Raw genomic sequence first — 22,500 nt, forward strand, 5'->3', positions numbered from 1 at the left:
AAAACGTCTTTATTTGCCAGCAAGCTGGTAGCTATGGATATATTTCTGGCCTGCTGGATCTATTTAGAGTAGATCGGATGAATAAATGTTTGAAACATGCTGTGATCAATATGTTACCAGCCCATATAAGCTTGCAAGTGACAGCTGTACTTATAGTGTGTATGTATGTATGTATGTCATTGTTCAGTTATATTTCAAGATTTCTTGCCGATTGAGAAAGAGCCGGTTTCTAACCTAGATCCAAGCCTCCTTCATTGGGATTTTAAACAACATGAACAGGGTTTTTTTGTGCGTATGTATGTATATTGGCAGATGTGTATGTTTTGTTTTACGCATGTCTTCTCATGCATATGTATGTGTGCATATTTGTGCATATGTATGTATTTCTCTCTCTCCTCCTCGTCCTTTTCCTCCTCCTTGCCTTCCCGGTTGAGGGACGGTGGCGGAGCAATTGTCACGATAGACTCGGCGGACAGGCGGACTCGTCCCACACGTGATAGCAAATAGATAGATAGATAGGTAGGTAGGTAGGTAGTTAGGTAGATAGATAGATAGATAGATAGATAGATAGATAGATAGATAGATAGATAGACAGATAGATAGATAGATAGATAGATAGATAGATAGATAGATAGATAGATAGATAGATAGATAGATAGATAGATACATTTCTTTTATTAGCCACACAGGGCTCAACGAAGATGGGACAAATACAATGTAGAGCTTTTCTTTTTGGGAGGGGGAAGGAAGGAAAAAAAAAAAAAATTGGTGGTGTCGATCAAAAGGGATCGTAGGAAGGGAAAAAGGAGCAGTTCGATCAAAAGGGATCGAAAAAAAAAGAGAAAAGGAAAGGCCGATCAATAGGGATCGTGTATCACACAGTAATGTTCTCGTGTAAAAAGAGGGGAGGACAGTTTAGGTTTAGCCGTGGAAGGAAAAGCCTACGGAAAAGACCACAGATAGATAGATAGATAGATAGATAGATAGATAGATAGACAGATAGATAGATAGATAGATAGATAGATAGATAGATAGGTAGGTAGGTAAGTCGATAGATAGATAGATGAATGGATAGGTAGACGGACAGATAGATGGACAAACAGAAAGACAGCTAGATAGAGATAGAGCAAGAGAGAGAGAGAGAGGCAGACAGACAAACAAACAGAGAGGTAGATCAGAGAAAGATAGACAGACAAACAGACAGGCAGGCAGACAGAGAGGGACAAGCAGATATTTGCATGTATATCTACATATGTAACAAAGCTGTGACACCAAGGTAGACAAGGCAAACAATGACTGCTCAGACTAAATCGATAAATATTTATTAAAAAAATAAAAGAATATAAAAAAAAACCAGTAAATAATTCCTCCTCTGTATCAAAAATGTAAATTTATTGCTCAAAATTCAGCAAACAAACCTTATTTGCAACGTAGAACATTGTCATTCTCTATCTGACTTTGCTTATCAATCACATGGTTCCGGGTTCATTCCCACTGCGTGGAACCTTGAGCAAGTGTCTTCTACTACAGCCTTGGGCCAACCAAAGCCTTGTGAATGGATTTGGTAGACGGAAACTGAAAGAAGCCTGTCGTATATATGCATATATATATATATATATATATATATATATATATATATATAATAAAATAAATAAAATATAAATATATGCATATATACATACATATATGTACATACCTACATATATATGTATATATACATGCATATACGGGTACAGAACATATAAAAAAACGTTAAACACAACGAGAAACGAAAACATAGGAAACGAACTTTGGGACGTAAATACACCAGCGTCGGTTGCTAAGAGATGTTGGGGGGGGGGAGACAAACACAGACACACAAACATATACACACACATACATATATGCACACACATGCATATATACGACGAGCTTCTTTCAGTTTCAGTCTACCAAATCCACTCACAAGGCTTTGGTTGGCCCGAGGCTATAGTGCCATGCAGTGGTACTGAACCCGGAAACATGTGGTTGGTAAGCAAGCTACTTACCACACAGCCACTCCTGCGCCTACACACACACACACACACACACACACACACACACACACACACACACACACACACACACACACACACACACACACACACACACATACATACATACATACATACATACATACATACATACATACATACATACATACATACATACATATATATATATATATATATATATATATATATATATATATATATATATATATATATAATAAAGTAAAGTTGTGGAATACCGTACGAGTGGAAATGTATATGAAAGAAGGTTTGAAAATGCACTTATTTTCAAATTATTTATTTACTTAACCGGTTTCACTTTTTTAGAAAAAGATTATCAAAAGTCTTTGAGAATAATAAAAAATGTTAAAAAACAGTTTGAGTATTAAAATGCATATATACATTTTTTGACACTGTTTTTAACATTTTCATCTTATTATCAGAGAATGTGTGATAATCAGTATGTAACGCTACAAAGTTCATACAAAGCTTTATACTTTAAATATATTTTATCATCAAAAAATGTATATATGCATTTTAATACTCAAACTGTTTTTTAACATTTTTTATTATTCTCAAAGACTTTTGATAATCTTTTTCTAAAAAAGTGAAACCGGTTAAGTAAATAAATATTTTAAAAATAAGTGCATTTTCAAACCTTCTTTCATATATATATATATATATATATATATATATATATATATATATATATATATATCATCATCATCATCGTTTAACGTCCGCTTTCCATGCTAGCATGGGTTGGACGATTTGACTGAGGACTGGTGAAACCGGATGGCAACACCAGGCTCCAGTCTAATTTGGCAGAGTTTCTACAGCTGGATGCCCTTCCTAACGCCAACCACTCAGAGAGTGTAGTGGGTGCTTTTACGTGTCACCCGCACGAAAACGGCCACACTCGAAATGGTGTCTTTTATGTGCCACCCGCACAAGCCAGTCCAGGGGCACTGGCAACGATCTCGCTCGAAAATCCTACGGGAGCCAGTCAGGCGGTACTGGCAATGGCCACGCTCAAAATGGTGCATCTCATGTGCCACCCGCACAAGAGCCAGTCCAGGGGCCCTGGCAACGACCTTACTTGGCTTGCCGGGTCTTCTCACGCACAGCACATTTCCAAAGGTCTCGGTCAGTAGTCATCGCCTCAGTGAGGCCCAATGTACGAAGGTCTTGCGTCACCACCTCAGCCCAGGTCTTCCTGGGCCTACCTCTTCCACGGGTTCCCTCAACTGTTAGGGTGTGGCACTTTTTCACGCAGCTATCCTCATCCATTCTCACCACATGTCCATACCAGCGCAATCGTCTCTCTTGCACACCACAACTGATGCTTCTAATGTTCAGCTTTTCTCTCATATATATAAATATATATATATATATATATATATATATATATATATATATATATATATATAATACTCACATATATAACATTAATCTGCATCTGATGGTGAGGCTCCAGTATGGGTGTTCTGTAGTTGTGAGAAGCATGAAGTCAGCCTTTAATTACCATTACTCCCAGGTTCCTTCTGACCTGTCAGGGCCCTATCTATGGGGGTAAATAGGTGTCCCAACGGGTAGAGGAGGGTCCTGTTGTTTATGACAAGGCTCTGAAGACGGCAGCCCTTCTAGGTGAAAGATACTTTGACATAAAACTTGCAGTCAAAATAGTTACCAGTGATCTTGCAATGGACTGTCACTGGAACTTACTATGGCGACCAAGAGAGACAAAAGTGTTGAACAAGCTTTTGTCACCTAAATCCAATGATGTACCAATGTCTCTCTATCATTTCATTTCTTGATCTGCTTTGTGTAAAGAGTCATATTCGTGCACATGAAGACTGAATTGCCAGTCTTGCACCTAAATCACAAACCATATTGGCTCAATAAATATTACTTTATTGCATTCGGTGTCTGGAGACAGATTATATATTTAACTTGTGTTTTAGATAAAATACATTTTGAAAATTACCAAATAGGCACAGGAGTGGCTGTGTGGTAAGTAGCTTGCTTACCCACCACATGGTTCCGGGTTCAGTCCCACTGCATGGCACCTTGGACAAGTGTCTTCTACTATAGCCTCGGGACGACCAAAGCCTTGTGAGTGGATTTGGTAGACGGAAAGTGAAAGAAGCCCGTTGTCTGAGTGGTTGGCGTTAGGAAGGGCATCCAGCCGTAAAAACTCTGCCAAATTTAGATTGGAGCCTGGTGTTGCCATCCGGTTTCACCAGTCCTCAGTCAAATTGTCCAACCCATGCTAGCATGGAAAGCGGACGTTAAACGATGATGATGATGATGATGATGATGATGATGGAAGGATGAAATCAAGTCAGAACAATCAGGTTGACTGTGAAACGCTTATCATCTGACAAGGATGAGCCAATCAAGATCACATATGTCAGCATAAGTGCATGTATATGTATGTTAATACAGTACAACAATTAACTCATATTGTGTGTGTGTGTGTGTGTGTATACAAACCTGTTCTTTTTAGTATAATTAATTGGAGAAATAAACTGGTTCTGTTTTTTATATTTTCTAAACATTGTCGTTTCTCGATCTGAATGGGCGTCATGCTATATTTTCTTGTCCACTGTCAGAGAAGATGAGAAAAAAAAAAATTGATAATCAACATACATATAAATAACTATGCATTAATTAAACTATTTCACACACTAGCTTTGTCTTAGGGTGTTTGGTGCTGTTGGGTGGAGTTAATACTTGTTTCAAATGTCATGAAATGAAAGACGAAATGTAGTATCATATGAAACCAGAAGCTGAGATTAGTTATGTATAACATAAAATTGTATTAGGTATGGCTGAACTCTATAGCATTTGAACCAGTCATATCTGACCCAAATATTCTACCTGTTTTATGTTCAAACCAGCCTGATCTGGCCTCTGATACCGACCCTACAATATAATTCTAAACATACATTGGTGCAGGAGTGGCTGTGTGGTAAGTAGCTTGCTTACCAACCACATGGTTCCGGGTTCAGTCCCACTGCGTGGCACCTTGGGCAAGTGTCTTCTACTATAGCCTCGGGCCGACCAAAGCCTTGTGAATGGATTTGATAGAAAGAAAATGAAAGAAGCCCGTCGTATATATTTCTTTTATTCTTTTATTTGTTTCAGTCATTTGACTGCGGCCATGCTGGAGCACCGCCTTTAGTCGAGCAAATCGACCCCGGGACTTATTCTTTGTAAGCCTAGTACTTATTCTATCGGTATCATTTACCGAACCGCTAAGTGATGGGGACATAAACACACCAGCATCGGTTGTCAAGCAATGCTAGGGGGACAAACACAGACACACAAACACACACACATACATATATATATACATATATACGACGAGCTTCTTTCAGTTTCCGTCTACCAAATCCACTCACAAGGCTTTGGTCGGCCCGAGGCTATAGTAGAAGACACTTGCCCAAGGTGCCACGCAATACATACATACATATATATATATATATATATATATATATACATACATACATATATATATATATATATATATATATATATATATATAAATATATATATATATATATATATAGATCGCTGACCACTACATTTATATTTTTTTTCTCCTTGTTTTTCTCCTTATTTCTTTCTGTTGAAGAGCGTAGCTCGAAACGTTAAAGACTTTCTCTATTCCCGAGCGTTAAACTAATACATTCTTTTGTTGTTTACACCACCTGTCCTCGTCTGTTGTTTTTTTCGTAAATTCTCCCATATATATATATATATATATATATATATATATATATATATATACATATATATATATATATATATATATATATATATATATATATATATATATAAATATATATATATATATATATATATATATATATATATATATATATATATATATATATATATATTATACATGCATACACATTTATATATGCATGTGTGTGTATATGTTTGTGCGTCTGTGTTTGTCACCCGCACCATCGCTTGACAACCGATGTTGGTGTGTTTACGTCCCCGTAACTTACCGGTTCGGCAAAGGGGACCGATAGAATAAGTACTGGGGGTCGATTTCTTCAACTATAGGCGGTGCTCCAGCATGGCCGCAGTCAAATGACTGAAACAATGAGCAGAATCAGAGAAGAAAAGAATAAGAATATATGTATAGGAACAAAGAGATGACACCGGCAAAAAACAAAAGCTATGAACTTCATTCGCTTACATATGTTTCTACTATAGGATGTGGTGGATTCATATACGTACATACATAATACATACATAATAATATAAATATAAAGATATATGCATATATCCATACATATATGTACATACCTACATCTCTATGTATACATACATGCATATATGGGTACAGGACATAAAAAAAAAACCGTTAAACACAATGAGAAACGAAAACAGAAAACGAACTTTTTTCGAACAACGAAAAAAAAAACAAGCAAACAGAGAAATGAGACATGCAACATAGAGAGTATATCCCTTCGTCAGTTGTTCCTGTTCCATCTACGCTGCGTTTCGAAGGCAAGGACAATACGCGACTTCGTTGGGACAGTCCTTCCCGCAAAGCAAATTCAATAAAATTTGGAATTTTTTGTGTAGGGTGAAAGTGTTAACAAGAACAGGACAGTGAGAACATATATATATATATATATATATATATATATATATATATATATATATACACGCACACACACACATACATGCCCCCCCCCCCCACATATATAGATAATATACATGCATGTATTTCTGTTTAATTTCTCTTATTCCTTTCTGATAAAGGGCATAGGCTCGAAATGTAAAAGACGTTTTCATTTTCCTGAGCGTCAAACTAAAACGCTTGTTCATACGCCTGTCTTCGTCTTTTGCTTTCCTGTAAATTTCAAATACACACACACACACACATACATGCACGCACACACACACGTATATATATTTACGTATATGTATGTGTGTGTATACATACACATATACACAAATTCATACACATACTCACACACAATATAGATAGATAGATAGATGGATAGATAAATAGATAGATAGATAGATAGATAAATAGATAGATAGATAGATTGATAGATAGATTGATAGATAGATTGATAGATAGATAGATAGATGGATGGATAGATAGATAGATAGATAGATAGATAGATAGATAGATAGATGCATACATTTTCAGAGCCATGTTAAGACAATGTGATTAGAACTAAGAAAATCTTGTCAAAAAAATACAAAGAAACGAATAAAAACGATCCAAATCTTCTTCTGTTCCGTTTTCCTCATTGTATATTCATGCTCCCTCCCCTATTTCTATTAGTCTGTCCCTCTCTATAAATCTCTCTCTCTCTCTCTTTCACATTACTGCACACAGAATGACTCAGTTAGCAACATTTACCCACGTGCATTCACCTCGGTACTACTATACCCTTTTCTTCTGTATCACTTTCTTATTGTTTTACTCTTTCTTTTCTCTCGCTCAGTTTTATTTTCGTTTTCCTCTTCTTTCTGTTTACTCTCTGTTTTTTTTTCTCCTTTTTTTCCTTTCTGTTTTCTGTTTCCTTCTCTAAAGCACAATATGAAAAAGAGAAAGGAAAAGAAAGAGAGTGTATATATATATATATATATATATATATATATATATATATATATATATATATATATATATATATATATATGTTCTGAGTCCTATTTTCCCTGTTTGCATCACTGAAGCTATACGTGTGTGCACGCATATATCTATCTATCTAACTAACTAACTAAATGTGCGTATAAGAGAGACAAGATTGAAGGAGAAAGATGGGAAAAGATAGGGAGGGAGGAAAGGATCGAGAGAGAGAGATCCAGAGAGACAACTATAAAGAAAGAGAGGGTAAGAGAATCGTTAGGGAAAATGTGAGATGGAGACGGAGAGTGAAACATGATAGATAGATAGATAAATACAGAAAGTGAGGAGGAGTGAGGTTACTGTTAGTGAGAGTGAGTAAGAGTAATGATAGATAGAGAGGGTTAAAGTCACACAGAGATAGCTAGGTAGAGAGGGGGGGTGAAGTGAGAATGAAAATAGATAAAGCGAAACAGAGAGAGAGAGAGAGAGAGAGAGAGAGAAAACATAGAGAAAAATGAAAAGAAAAAGATCGTATAGATATTCATATATATATAGATATAGATATAGATATATATATATATATAAAGAGAGGCATGTTTAATTAATGATATATATATAAATATATATATTCTTTCTGCCTCGTTCGTGTGTATGTAACAATATATTCAGTGCGATCCTGCTGTCTGTCTATATAATGCATTTAGCTGCTTAACTGCATGTGCGTGTGGTGTATACATATATATATATATGTGTATATATCTGTGCAGCGATTGTACCAATCCAGGAGGATATTACCAGTGCAGACTACACACAAGCTACTAAAACCTCATGGTCTCTATATATTTATATTATATTCATTAATATTGTTACTATATGCTATCTATATTACCATTCTATTTATTATTACCACCACCACCACCACCATCATAATAGTTATCGGTTATTAATATTGTTACGAAATGCTATCAATATTATTATTATAACCACCACCACCACCATCATCATCATCATCATCATCATCATCATCATTATCGTGAGCAAGGTGCTCGTATCTCTTCATTTAGCTTATCTTCTTGCTTGGATCGTCTTGTCATTAATTGCTTAATTAGACAACAGCCACGACGACAACAACAAAAGATATGAATGGGACGACCAGCAATAATCACAACAACAACAATAAGAATAATAATAACAGTCGTGTGGTGGTGGTGATGTTAAATGCTTGACTGATCTGAAATTTATTGTAATTAATGACCGAATTTCAGGCATTATTTTTTAATTACCGTTTTGTTAATTAGTGTAGAAACAATGTATGGGTAACTGAAAGACAATTACACATACAAGTGGTTTTTATTTCTGGGGTAGATTGGGGTTGAGAATGGCCTTACATAAAACAAGGATTCGAATTTCCACAGTTAAAATACGGTTATACCCACTTTTTCTGTGTGTATGTGTATATATATATATAATATATATACACACACACACACATCGTTATATGTATTCATATATGTGTTTGTGTAATCCTGTGTGTATAGTTAAATACGTATCTATATTTCCATGCGATGCATATATATTTTCATTTAATGTGTGTATATGAATGTATATTCCATGAGATCTCTCTCTCTCATATATATATCCATATGTAATATTTATGTATATACTTTCCATGGCTACATATCTGTGTCTGTAGGCATGCATGTATATATATTAGGTACTATGTGTATATAGATTGCTATATACGTATATACATTACTTAACATGCATATGTTTGCTCCAAGTCTATATTTATATATATACGGTTATCTTTACGTATACATCGATGCGTTTACATGTATGTGTGTGTATTTTTTGTGCACGTATGTAACGTGTATATAGGTATGTATGTATGTATATATATATATATATATGTATGTATGTATAATCTGCGAGTGTGTATGTAGTTATATATACACGTGTCTATTTCTACTCACCTTCCAACCCCGCTATTTGAACACTGCACGCTACAATTAACTATCTTCCCACCCGTATCCGCAGTTTTTCACGCACACTCGGGTACATTATATATATATATATATATATATATTATATATCTGTTTAATGTCTGTTTCTTTGTCTAAAGTGAAATAACTTCGCAAGAGAACTTACTGCCTGCTTTTGTTGGGTGAATACAATGTGTGCGTACGTAAGTGTGTATGTGTGTGTGTGTATATATATATGTATGTTTGTGTGTACGTATGTGTGTGTATATATATGTATGTATGTATGGATGTGTGTATATATGTGTATGTATGTTTGTGTGTGTTTATATATATCTTTGTATGTAGTGTATATGTGTTAGTGTGTGTGTGTATATATGTTTGTATGTAGTGTGTCTATATATATCAGGTATATATGTTTGTATGCACACACACACACATCCACACATATACTTACCAACATATATACACACATGCACAGGCATAGATGCACACGAACATAACGCAAATACATATACATACACATGTACACAAACATATACACACATCTGTATATGTTTGTGTATGTATGTATGTATGTATGTATATATATTCGTGTATGATCGTGTGCATATATGCCTGTGTATGTGTTTATATATGTTTGTGTGTATGTGTCTGTATGTGATAAAATATATGGGTGTGTATGTGTGTATGTGTACACACACACACACACACACACAGACAGACTCATGCACCTCAGATATACAAAGGTGCTGTGGTTGTGATTTAATTAGGTCTCCGTTTTTTTTCAACAAGCACGTGTTTATGTGATATATATTCACATACACACACACACACACACATATATATATATATATACACACACACATACACACGTTAGTGTGTTTATATCGTCTTCAAAGTTTTTAATTCCACTATAAATGCAGAAGACTGCTGTATGTTCAATGAAACTGCTTTATAAGAATGATTGTTTAATTATGCATGTACTTTATATATACACGCGCGCACTTAGGTATGTACGTAGATGTGCGTGTGTGTGTGTGTGTGTGTGTGAGAATGTAAATATATATATATATATATATATGTTTGTATTTATATTTGTGTCTATTAATACATTTGAGAATGTACACGCGTGTATACTTATGTATATACATACGTTTATATATACAGAGATATATTTGGCATATGCTTGTGTGGTTATACAGACGTTTGTATTTGCGTGTGTGCATATTTACTAATGGATATGTTTGTATATGCGTGTGTGTGTATATGCACATAGATGCCTTTGTGTGTGCGCGTACACGTGGATATGTTTGTATTTATACACGATGATGATGATGAGATAGGTTTGTGTGTATATATATATACATGTTTTGTACGTATTCATGTATATATGAATGGCTGCGTATACGTTTGTATGCACACACACATACACGTGTGTGTATATATATAATGGATGTGTGTATATATAATGGATGTGTGTGTATATATGTGTGCGCGTGTATATATATATATATAATGTATATGTGTGTGTATATATATAATGTGTGTGTGTCTATATATATGTGTGTATATGTGTATTTATGTGCGTATGTGTGTGTATGTATGTATGTGTGTGTGTGTGTGTGCGTAATACTTTCACTTTAGAACGGAAATACGTCGAATCGAGGGTAACTAACAATTGGTTCATATTGACATTTTAGTGAGGAGAAACGGGTACACATCCGACTTGCTGGACCTGGATATATGAATGGTACCTGTTTTATCTGTCCCTGGAAGAATAAAAACGACAAGGTGAACGTCGCCGGTCTTGAACTCTAGTTTTCAAGACACTTAAGCAGTTTTGTCGATCAGGTAAAAATAACTGTCAAACATCCCTCAAATCATACACCACTGTCTTACGTATATATTTGTCAGAAGGGGACTTCTATGTTATAGCTTGACCTGGTTGAAATAACAGGTAAATCTCTCTCAAATCACACCTCACTGTGTGTGTATGAATCAATGAGAGTGACCTATTTGGTAAACCTACTAGAAACCACTGCTAAATCTCACTCAAATCATACCTTACTGTCTTATCTGAGTATGAGCCAATGTGAGGCCTCTAAATGGTAGCTAGGCCTGTTAGACCTCGCAGCTAAACCTCCTTCAAATCACATGTATGTATTTATGTGTCTAGGAGCCAATGTTCTTTATATGATAGCTAGACTTGGTAGAAATAGCAGCCAACTCTCTCAAAATAATATCCTACTGTCTCATGTATGTATGTATGGTAGTTAAACCTTGTAGAAATAGCAGTCAAATCTCCCTCAAATCTGCATTCTACTGTGTTGTGTATATGTGTGTGTATACATACATACACACACACACACATATATATATATATATATATATACACATATATATATATATATATATATATATATATATATATATATTTTATTTTCTCTCCTTGTTTCTTTCTGTGGAAGAGCATAGGCTCGGAACGTTAAAGACTTTTTCACTTCCTGAGCGTTAAACTGATACATCTGTTTGTTGTCTACACCACCTGTCTTCGTCTTTTGTTTTTTTTGTGAATTCTCCCTATATATATATATATATATATATATATATATATATGTCTTCAGTGTTGCAATATAGCCGCTATCTTCAGGTTTGCGCTACCTGTCGAGTGGATAACCATCATGTCAATTTCGTGTTTCTTGAATGAATGGTCTAGGGAACCTTTTGGTGCAAATATTATTCTCCATGCAAGGAGACAAAGGGTTAAAGCTTCCACAGGGCCCGTGAATCATGTGTTTCTTCACAATGTTGTAGAGCTGAGAATCTTGCTCTGGGTTTGGGAACTCTGCAGAAATGATGTCATCAATCAAATCTGGACGTATCTTCTCCTTGCACCAAATGAGGGTATGTGAATGAGGCAGACCCCCGTTTCTGCCATTCAATTGTGTACATCCAAACATTGAGGTCACCAAAGATTTTACCATCTTTGAGCAGCCACAAAAGTTTTTGCTGTTTCAAGTTGAATACTCTTACAATTATGTCATGTCTATCATTGCTGTGTTGGCCTTCGAAGAGGCTGTCTAGAATGTCTTACCATTTGGGATTGCAGGTAAAGGTGATGAATAAACCAGGCCAATTGAACTTGCGCACGTAGGCCATGGCATCCTGGGTCCGTTGATGCATGTATCGTAGAGAACCAATGAAGCTTGCTGGTAGGATAACTTGCTTACCAACATTGTGCACATTGCCGTCTTGATTGAGTGCATCTTTTAAATGAATATATTTTTCAGACCTCAGTTTTGGTTGTTTAATGCGAATGAAAATGAAACCCTCAGTTTCGATCTTGGCATACATGTCAGCCATAAACTGACTTGTGAAGCGCAAGAATTGGTTCATTTCTCCTCCTCCTCACCATCAACCATCATCATCATCATCGTTTAACGTCTGCTTTCCATGCTAGCGTGGGTTGGATGATTTGACTGAGGACTGGTGAAACCAGATGGCTACACCAGGCTCCAATCTGATTTGGCAGAGTTTCTACAGCTGGATGCCCTTCCTAACGCCAACCACTACCGAGAGTGTAGTGGGTGCTTTTTACGTGCCACCGGCATGAAGGCCAGTCAGGAGGTACTGGCAATGGCCACACTCGAAATGGTGTGTTTTACATGCCACCTGCACAGGAGCCAGTCCAGCGGCACTGGCAACGATCTTGCTTGAATGTCAGGCATAAAATTTTCGACAGGATACTTTTACGTTGAATGGTAATCCAGTTGAGTGGTCAACTTGGCGAATCTCAAAGTGATGGCCATCTTCTCCATATGGAACCATCAAGGGGTACTGCAAGCAGTCGTATGACCGGTGTGTCTCTTTAATGAATGACAATTGATTGTCACGATGGTTGAGAATGATGTCTCGTTTGCCGTGCTGTTCTCCAACCATAATGATGGCCACCTCGTTATTAGCAGGTGCATCGAATTAATTGCTGAGCATGTTAAGCCAGCTGGTCGTTTGTCGGCTGTGATGATGACTTTGAGATCAGGCACATATATAGCTGAAGAGGGTAGGCTCGAAACGTAAAGGACTTTTTCATTTTCCTGAGTGTCAAACTAATACACTTGCTTGTTGTTCATACACCTGTCTTTGTCCTTCGTTTTTCTATAAATTTCAACTATATATATATATATATATCACAATGTAACCTCGTGGGCATCGGTACCATTTTCCTCTTTCTCCGTTCTTCCATTCTCCGAACTTTCCATCTTTCCGACGAAGGGCTACGCCCGAAACGTCATACACTCTCTCTTTCCTTTCCTGAGCGTCCAATAATACTATCCATATCACGTCCTCACTTTGTTGTTTTTTTGAACTTACATATATATATATATATATATATAGGCGTAGGAGTGGCTGTATGGTAAGTAGCTTGCTTACCAACCACATGGTTCCAGGTTCAGTCCCACTGCGTGGCACCTTGGGCAACTGTCTTCTACTATAGCCTTGGGCCGACCAAAGCCTTGTGAGTGGATTTGGTAGACGGAAACTGAAAGAAGCCCATCGTATATATGTATGTGTGTCTGTGTTTGTCCCCCCCCCCACCACCACCATCACTTGACAACCGATGCTGGTGTGTTTACGTCCCTGTAACTTAGCGGTTCGGCAAAAAGAGAGACTGATAGAATAAGTACTAGGCTTACAAAGAATAAGTCCTGGGGTCGATTTGCTCGACTAAAAGGCGGTGCTCCAGCATGGCCACAGTCAAATGACTGAAACAATAAAAGTGTAAAGAGTATATACTGTGTGGTAAGAAGTTTGATTTCCAACCACATTTCTGGGTTCAGCCCTGTTGCATAGCATCTTGGGCAAGTTTCTTCCATTATAACTCTGGGCCAGTCAAAGCTTTGTGAATGGATTTGGTAACCTGAAAGATACCCATCATATGTATCTCTGTGTGTGTGTGTGTGTGTGTGTGTCTTTGTGTTTGTCCACCCCAACTTTCCTCAGCAGCTGGTGTTGTTTTGTTTATGTCCTTGTAACAGTGATTGAGTAAAAGAGACCAAGAGAATACGTACCAGGTTTGAGTAATCGGTAATGGGGTCAAATTGTTGGACTGAATCCTACAAGGCAGTACTCCAGCGTCAGCACAGTCCAATAACTGGAACACTGAGAAAGATATATGTGTATCTACCGACATTCTTACACACACATAAAGAGAGAGAGAGAGAGAGAGAGAGAGGGGGGGATCCAACACTTCAGAGGGTTTTTTTCTTTATTGATCCCCAAAAAATGAAAAGCAACATTGACCATCACTGGATTTGATCTCTAGACAGCAAAGATCCAGAGCAAGACATTATGAAGCATCTTATCCAACACTCCACCAACTCTGTTGATTGATTACATTTTATGTAACTGCAGTGGAGGCGCAATGGCCCAGTGGTTTGGGCAGCAGACTAGCGGTCATAGGATCGCGGTTTCGATTCCCAGACCGGGCGTTGTGAGTGTTTATTGAGCGCAAACACCTAAAAGCTCCACGAGGCTCCGGCAGGGGATGGTGGCGAACCCTGCTGTACTCTTCCACCACAACTTTCTCTCACTCTTACTTCCTGTTTCTGTTGTGCCTGTAATTCAAAGGGTCAGCCTTGTCACACTCTGTGTCACGCTGAATACCCCCCACCCCCCCGAGAACTACGTTAAGGGTACACGTGTCTGTGGAGTGCTCAGCCACTTGCACGTTAATTTCACGAGCAGGCTATTCCGTTGATCGGATCAACTGGAACCCTCGACGTCGTAAGCGACGGGAGTGCCAACAACAACAGGTATCTGCAATCAATGCTCGTTGCGTCCATCTTTGAATAAGTCTGATAACACTTTGCTTTCACCAACACTTTATCTACGTACAATGGAGCAATGACAAAAAGCGTCTTCAGTATATCTGAAATGTGAAGGAAAATATGATGGATAATGAAACGAATAATGTATGGTAAATTGACTCTCTTTCTGTCTCTCTCTCCTGTGCCTGGATCTCTCTCTCTCTCTCCTGTGCCTGGATCTCTCTCTCTCTCTCTCCTGTGCCTGGATCTCTCTCTCTCTCCCCTGTGCCTGGATCTCTCTCTCTCCTGTGCCTGGATCTCTCTCTCTCCCCTGTGCTTGGATCTCTCTCTCTCTCATGTGCCTGGATCTCTCTCTCTCTCCTGTGCCTGGATCTCTTTCTCTCTCTCATGTGCCTGGATCTCTCTCTCTCTCTCTCTCATGTGCCTGGATCTCTCTCTCTCTCTCTTTCCTGTGCCTGGATCTCTCTCTCTCCTGTGCCTGGATCTCTCTCTCTCTCCTGTGCCTGGATCTCTCTCTCTCTCCTGTGCCTGGATCTCTCTCTCTCTCTCTCCTGTGCCTGGATCTCTCTCTCTCTCTCTCCTGTGCCTGGATCTCTCTCTCTCTCCTGTGCCTAGATCTCTCTCTCTCTCCTGTGCCTGGATCTCTCTCTCTCTCCTGTGCCTGGATCTCTCTCTCTCTCTCTCCTGTGCCTAGATCTCTCTCTCTCTCTCTCCTGTGCCTAGATCTCTCTCTCTCTCTCTCTCTCTCCTGTGCCTGGATCTCTCTCTCTCTCTCATGTGCCTGGATCTCTCTCTCTCTCTCCTGTGCCTGGATCTCTCTCTCTCTCTCTCTCCTGTGCCTGGATCTCTCTCTCTCTCTCTCATGTGCCTGGATCTCTCTCTCTCTCCTGTGCCTGGATCTCTCTCTCTCTCTCCTGTGCCTGGATCTCTCTCTCTCCTGTGCCTGGATCTCTCTCTCTCCCCTGTGCCTAGATATCTCTCTCTCTCCTGTGCCTAGATCTCTCTCTCTCTCTCCTGTGCCTGGATCTCTCTCTCTCTCTCCTGTGCCTGGATCTCTCTCTCCCTCTCCTGTGCCTGGATCTCTCTCTCTCTCTCTCCTGTGCCTGGAATCTCTTTCTCTCTCTCATGTGCCTGGATCTCTCTCTCTCTCTCTCTCATGTGCCTGGATCTCTCTCTCTCATGTGCCTGGATCTCTCTCTCTCTCTCTCTCATGTGCCTGGATCTCTCTCTCTCTCTCTCTCATGTGCCTGGATCTCTATCTCTCTCTCTCATGTGCCTGGATCTCTCTCTCTCTCTCTCTCTCTCATGTGCTTGGATCTCTCTTTCTCTCTCTCCTGTGCCTGGATCTCTTTCTCTCTCTCCTGTGCCTGGATCTCTCTCTCTCTCTCTCCTGTGCCTGGATCTCTCTCTCTCTCTCTTTCTGTCTGTCTCTTCCTTAGCTGGACAATGCCGCCTGTGAAACTTCTCCATTAGCATTATACAGAGACTTATGGTAGGAAAGTGCAGCGACACTCTCAGACGGAAACTCCGAGGCATTGACGAGATTCAGTCACTCGACTGATCTGGTTTCGTCTGTTCCTCAGGATTTTGGTCAATTTCCAGGAATCCTTGGCTTTACAATGAAACCAATGGAACGCTGCCAGTTGGAGATGAACTGTATTGGCACAGGCGGAAGTGACGTCTGCCTGACTTGCCTAAGATAGGTGCAGGTGTGGCTGTGTGGTAAGAAGCTTGTTTCGCAATCACATGGTTCCTGGTTCAGTCCCACTGCGTGACACCTTGCGCAAGTGACTTTTACTATAGCCTCGGGCTGACCAAAGCCTTGTGAGTGGATTTGGTAGATGGAAACTGAAAGAATCCCATTGTGTGTGTATAAGTGTGTGTGTGCACAGGTGTGGCTGTGTGGTAAGAAGTTTACTTCCTAACCACATGGTTCCAGGTTCAGTCCCACTGCGTGACACCTTAGGCTTTGGTCTCTGGCTGACCAAAGCCTTGTGAGTGGATTTGCTTGATGGAAACTGAAAGAAGCTCATTGTGTCAGTGTGTGTGTGTGTACATCTGTGTGTACGTGTGTGTGTGTGCGTTTGTCTTTGCCACCCTCCACAGCATGACAACCAGTGTTAGTTTGATTACATCCCCATGACTTAGCAGTTTGGCAAAAAGAATTTGACAATAAATGCCAGGGCTTCACAACATGAACAAGTGCTAGCTGTCAATTTATTCAACTAAACAAAATCTTCAAAGCAGTGCTCCAACATGGTCATAGTTCAATAACAGAAACCAGGTAAAAGTTGAAATGTTCTCAGAGCTTGGGAACTCTTTGAATGTCAGATCATTGCAGACTCTTGGAATATTGTGTCGAACTGCTGCTGTTGCTCATAGAATGGTCCTAGTTATCAGCCGAGTGCATTGTCCAAGAGAGCCAACAGCCATGTTGTACTTGTTCGGACAGGAGAACCTTTTGGTTTTCTTTTGTTTTTATGTTTTGTTTGTTGGTTCAAAGTGATGCAGGGGTTTACGGGGCATTCGACTGGAAAGGACCAAGGAACAATATTTGTGTGTATGTGTGTTTTATATACACATACACACACACATATATATATATATATATATATATATATATATATTTATATATATATATATATATATGGTTGGCGTTAGGAAGGGCATCCAGCTGTAGAAACTCTGCTAGATCAGATTGGAGCCTGGTGCAGCAGTTGCACAAGTGCTTTTTATGTGGCATCCGTCCGTACCTGCAAAGAACAAACCTGTACGTATGAGTGACAGCGATTTTACTTGTCCTTGTTTCGCACATTCTGAATAATATAAAGCTTTCCTTTCACAAGTCCCAAGTTACTCCGGTGGTTGAAAAACAAATTGGGAATGTGTATCCATATACGATGCATTGACACCAGGGAAATATGCTCGGTGTATAACGTGATGCACAAAATAAGCAAAAGGTTAAACAATGTTTTTAAAAGACAGTTTTAGTGTGACATTGGTGAATTATGTTATTACAGAATGTCTTTACAGCGAGGCTGTATGTGACATTAACGCTTTGTCTGTCCAAAAAAATTTCATATGTTCTGAATTATATAAAGGTTTTTATAAGTCCCAAGTTATTCTGGTGGTTGAAAAAAAAAATTGGGAATCGTATTCATTTAAAATGCACCTATGCCAGGGAAATGTGTCCTGCGCATCGCATGTGAATACACAGGACTAGTAAAGGAAGAGTTAATGTACCACAAAACGATGTGGAATAAATATTTATTTTACAAACTCAATATCGGTTTTCTTGTTTGAAATCCCCCCACCCCCACCCCATTCCTCCCACAGAAGCAAGAATTACGAATTCAACGCAGAAATACACACATACACACATGCACGTATGCGCGCGAATGCACGCAATCGTGTACGTGCGCGCATGCGCACACATGCCTGTTCCTGCACACTCACGCAAGAACCCAGTCACACACACACACACACACACACACACACACTCTCATACATATGCACACACTCACTCGTACATACGCGCACACGCGCGACTGATATATATATATACTTAACCTTTCTTTTCATCGAGCCCAGAAGACGGTCGACCTTGACAAGATTTGAACTCCAGTCGTAAAGGGAGTTAACTTTCGATTTCGCCACCATATGTAGTGTTATAGGTATAACTACAGTTTAGTGACCCGCTTTCTTCGTTTCCTTTGTGTGGTTTTTTAACGACTAATTTTCCTTTTTCACTCTGATTACTTGAAAAAAAAAGCTACAATAAAAATAAACGGTCGGTGGGGCAGTAAACTGTACTTAGACGCTCCTTATTCCATGTAGTGTAAAACTATAGGCTAGGTGCAAGAAACAACACGTGAATGCTTCTACATGGTTCATTGACGTGTTAGAAATTGCAGCCACCATTACCTCTCAAATTCATACTGTCCCGTCTTGGAAAGAAAAGAAAGAAAGAATTACATTGATTAAGCGTAGTCCTAGATAGACAGTACTCGAATGAAGGATGAAAGGTGGTGGTGGCGGTGGTGGTCACCGCTTACGTTTCGTCATGACCGGTTCTAAGGCAGTAGCAATTACTTGACAGCCTGGTACACGGTCGCTAGACCTTACCGAAATAGCAGTCAAATCTCCTTCAAATCGGATTCTACTGTCTTGAAAAAAAAAAACTCTTCTCCATAATGTAATCCTAGATAAGATGGGATGGTCACAACTGGAATATTTATTTGAAATATTACACTTGCTTTTCTCTCTGTCTTAAAAGATTACAATAATCTTCATGTTTTAGTACATTTGCACCCATTTTTTTGTTTATATAGATTAGATTGTGGGGTGTGATTTGAAGGAGATTTAGTTGCTATTTCTACTAAGTCTAGCCACCCTGCAGAGGTCTTCCTCACTAGCTCGTACATGTATATATGTATACTCTTTTACTTGTTTCAGTCATTTGACTCCGGCCTTTAGTCGAGCAAATCGACCCCAGGACTTATTCTTTTGTAAGCCTAGTACTTATTCTATCGATCACTTTTGCCGAACCGCTAAGTTACGGGGACGTAAACACACCACCATCGGTTGTCAAGCGATGTTGGTGGGGGGGGGAACAAACACAGACACACAAACATATACACACACACACACACACACACACATATATGTATATATATACGACAGGCTTCTTTCAGTTTCCGTCTACCAAATCCACTCACAAGGCTTTGGTCGGCCCGAGGCTATAGTAGAAGACACTTGCCCAAGGTGCCACGCAGTGGGAATGAACCCGGAACCATGTGGTTGGTAAAAGCAAGCTACTTACCACACACCCACTCAGATAAGACAGCAGGGTGTGATTTGAAGATTTGGCTGCTATATTTACTAATTCTAGCTACCATGTAGTGGTCTCCCTCGTTGGCTCTTACGTACATATATACATAGATAAGACAGTAGGATGTGATTTGAAGGAGATTTGGCTGCTATATCTACTAATTCTAGCTATTATGTAGAGGTCTCTCCTATTGGCTCATACGTACATATATACATAGATAAGACTAGTGGCTCGTAGATAAAATTAGTGGGGTGCCACTTTAGAAAATTTTTAGCCGCTGTTTTAGTATTGTGTAAAAGGAAACAAACATATAAAAAGAAAATTTATACATAAACTTGATCGGTTCGCGATTTAACAATTGCTGGGTAAGTGTGTTTAATTTTGTTCACTGAACACCGCCGCGAATTCCACCTTGTTTTTCAAAAATCTCCCCCCCCCCCAATCACAAAATAAGTGGGGTGGGTGGAAATGTGCCCCATTTTTAAAAAATCCTAGCAGCAACACTGAAGCTGGAAGCAGGATAATCGGATCTTTTTTAAAACGGGGGCCACATTTTTCATTAACGAAACACTTTGAAACTTGGAACACTGGTAGAATGTGTCATATAAAACATCTTTTTCTCTTAGTCTTCTTAAAAAAAAAAGAAATCCCTAAGTTATTCCATGTTAAAGTTGTCGTATTTCTGTAATTTCAACCAATCACTGACGTCCATTCAGCCGATATACATTAAGGGCCGACTACATAAACAAACGATTCTGAAACAATTAACCCTAACCCTAACCCTAGAGTTAGGGTTAGGGTTAAAGCAAATTTAAAATGAAAAAAGCAAATAAAACGAAGGTATGGAGATTAAATACGCTTTACATCGTTTAATCAGCCAAAGGAGTAAATGTAAACAACTGAATACTTGTCAGTGATTGGTTGAAATTATCGAAATAAGACAATTTTTTACATGAAATAAATTCGAATACAAAAATATTTTTCTGTTCTATAACACAAAATAGATAAGTATACAAAGTTTGAAAGTCTTTCCGTACCAAAAACACTACGTAAAACATTAATGAAAAATGTGGCCCCCGTTTTAAAAAAGATCCGGATAATCATCTAATTCTACACTTTATCAGATTCAAGAATATAAACGCGTTTTTAAGCACAATACACGCGGAATCAAAAAGAACTACCTTTCATCGGGCACTGTCGTTCACGCAGTGCTCCCTCTCCCTAGTGTGAAGCTTCCTATCTCGGACATGTGAGCATGCGCACAACAGCCAAACACTGCGTTGCTGGAACTGTGAAGCGCATAGTTCTATACAAAGAATTTTGTATTTCTTTTTTTTCATAAACTACTGACATTAAGCTTAAGGATTATATAATGCGCAAGCATAAAGAAAGAATTAATGAAAAAAAGGATTCTTTATATTTTACTCTTTTACTTGTTTCAGTCATTTGACTGTGGCCATGCTGGAGCACTGCTTTTATAGTCGAGCAAATCGTCCGCAGAGCTTATTCTTTGTAAGCCTAGTACTTATTCTACCGGTCTCTTTTGCCGAACCGCTAAGTTACGGGGACGCAAACACACCAGCATCGGTTGTCAAGCGATGCTGGGGGGACAAACAGACACACAAACACACACACATACATCATCATCGTTTAACGTCTGCTTTCCATGCTAGCATGGGTTGGACGATTTGACTGAGGACTGGTGAAACCGGATGGCAACACCAGGCTCCAATCTAAATTTGGCAGAGTTTCTACAGCTGGATGCCCTTCCTAACGCCAACCACTCAGAGAGTGTAGTAGGTGCTTTTACGTGTCACCTTACAACGGGTTTCTTTCAGTTTCCGTCTACCAAATCCACTCACAAGGCTTTGGTCGGCCCGAGGCTATAGTAGAAGACACTTGCCCAAGGTGCCATGCAGTGGGACTGAACCCGGGACCATGTGGTTGGTAAGCATGCTACTTACTACACAGCCACGGGGGTGCTGCTGTTCCTACACACGAACCGCCACTGGATTTGGCTGCTATTTCTACTAAATTTAGCTATTATGCGGCATGCAGAGGTCTCTCTCTCGTTGGTTCATACGTACATATATACATTGATAAGACAGAAATAGCAGCCAAATCTCTCTCAAATCAGACCCTCCTAAGTCTTGCTTGTACGTATATACATGGATAAGACTGTAAGGTGTGATTTGAGGGGGATTTCATTGCTATT

General features: G+C 38.9%; 1 protein-coding gene across 2 annotated transcripts in view; it reads left to right on the top strand.

Moving 5' to 3' along the window:
- The first annotated feature begins 8,267 nt into the window (after positions 1 to 8,267).
- The window catches only part of LOC106876306 (uncharacterized), a 39,553-nt gene continuing 25,320 nt past the window's right edge, over positions 8,268 to 22,500 (top strand). Inside the window, exon 1 of one of the 2 annotated variants that reach the window (XM_089346188.1) lies at positions 8,268 to 8,475. The gene's annotated coding sequence lies outside the window, so the exon portion shown is untranslated. Of the gene's footprint in view, positions 8,476 to 11,268; positions 11,478 to 22,500 lie in introns of those variants that run through there. The other variant, XM_089346190.1, reaches the window with a different exon arrangement.

The sequence above is a fragment of the Octopus bimaculoides genome, chromosome 30, assembly GCF_046866305.1.
Source record: "Octopus bimaculoides isolate indiv1 chromosome 30, ASM4686630v1, whole genome shotgun sequence".
Taxonomy (NCBI): Eukaryota; Metazoa; Mollusca; class Cephalopoda; order Octopoda; family Octopodidae; genus Octopus; species Octopus bimaculoides.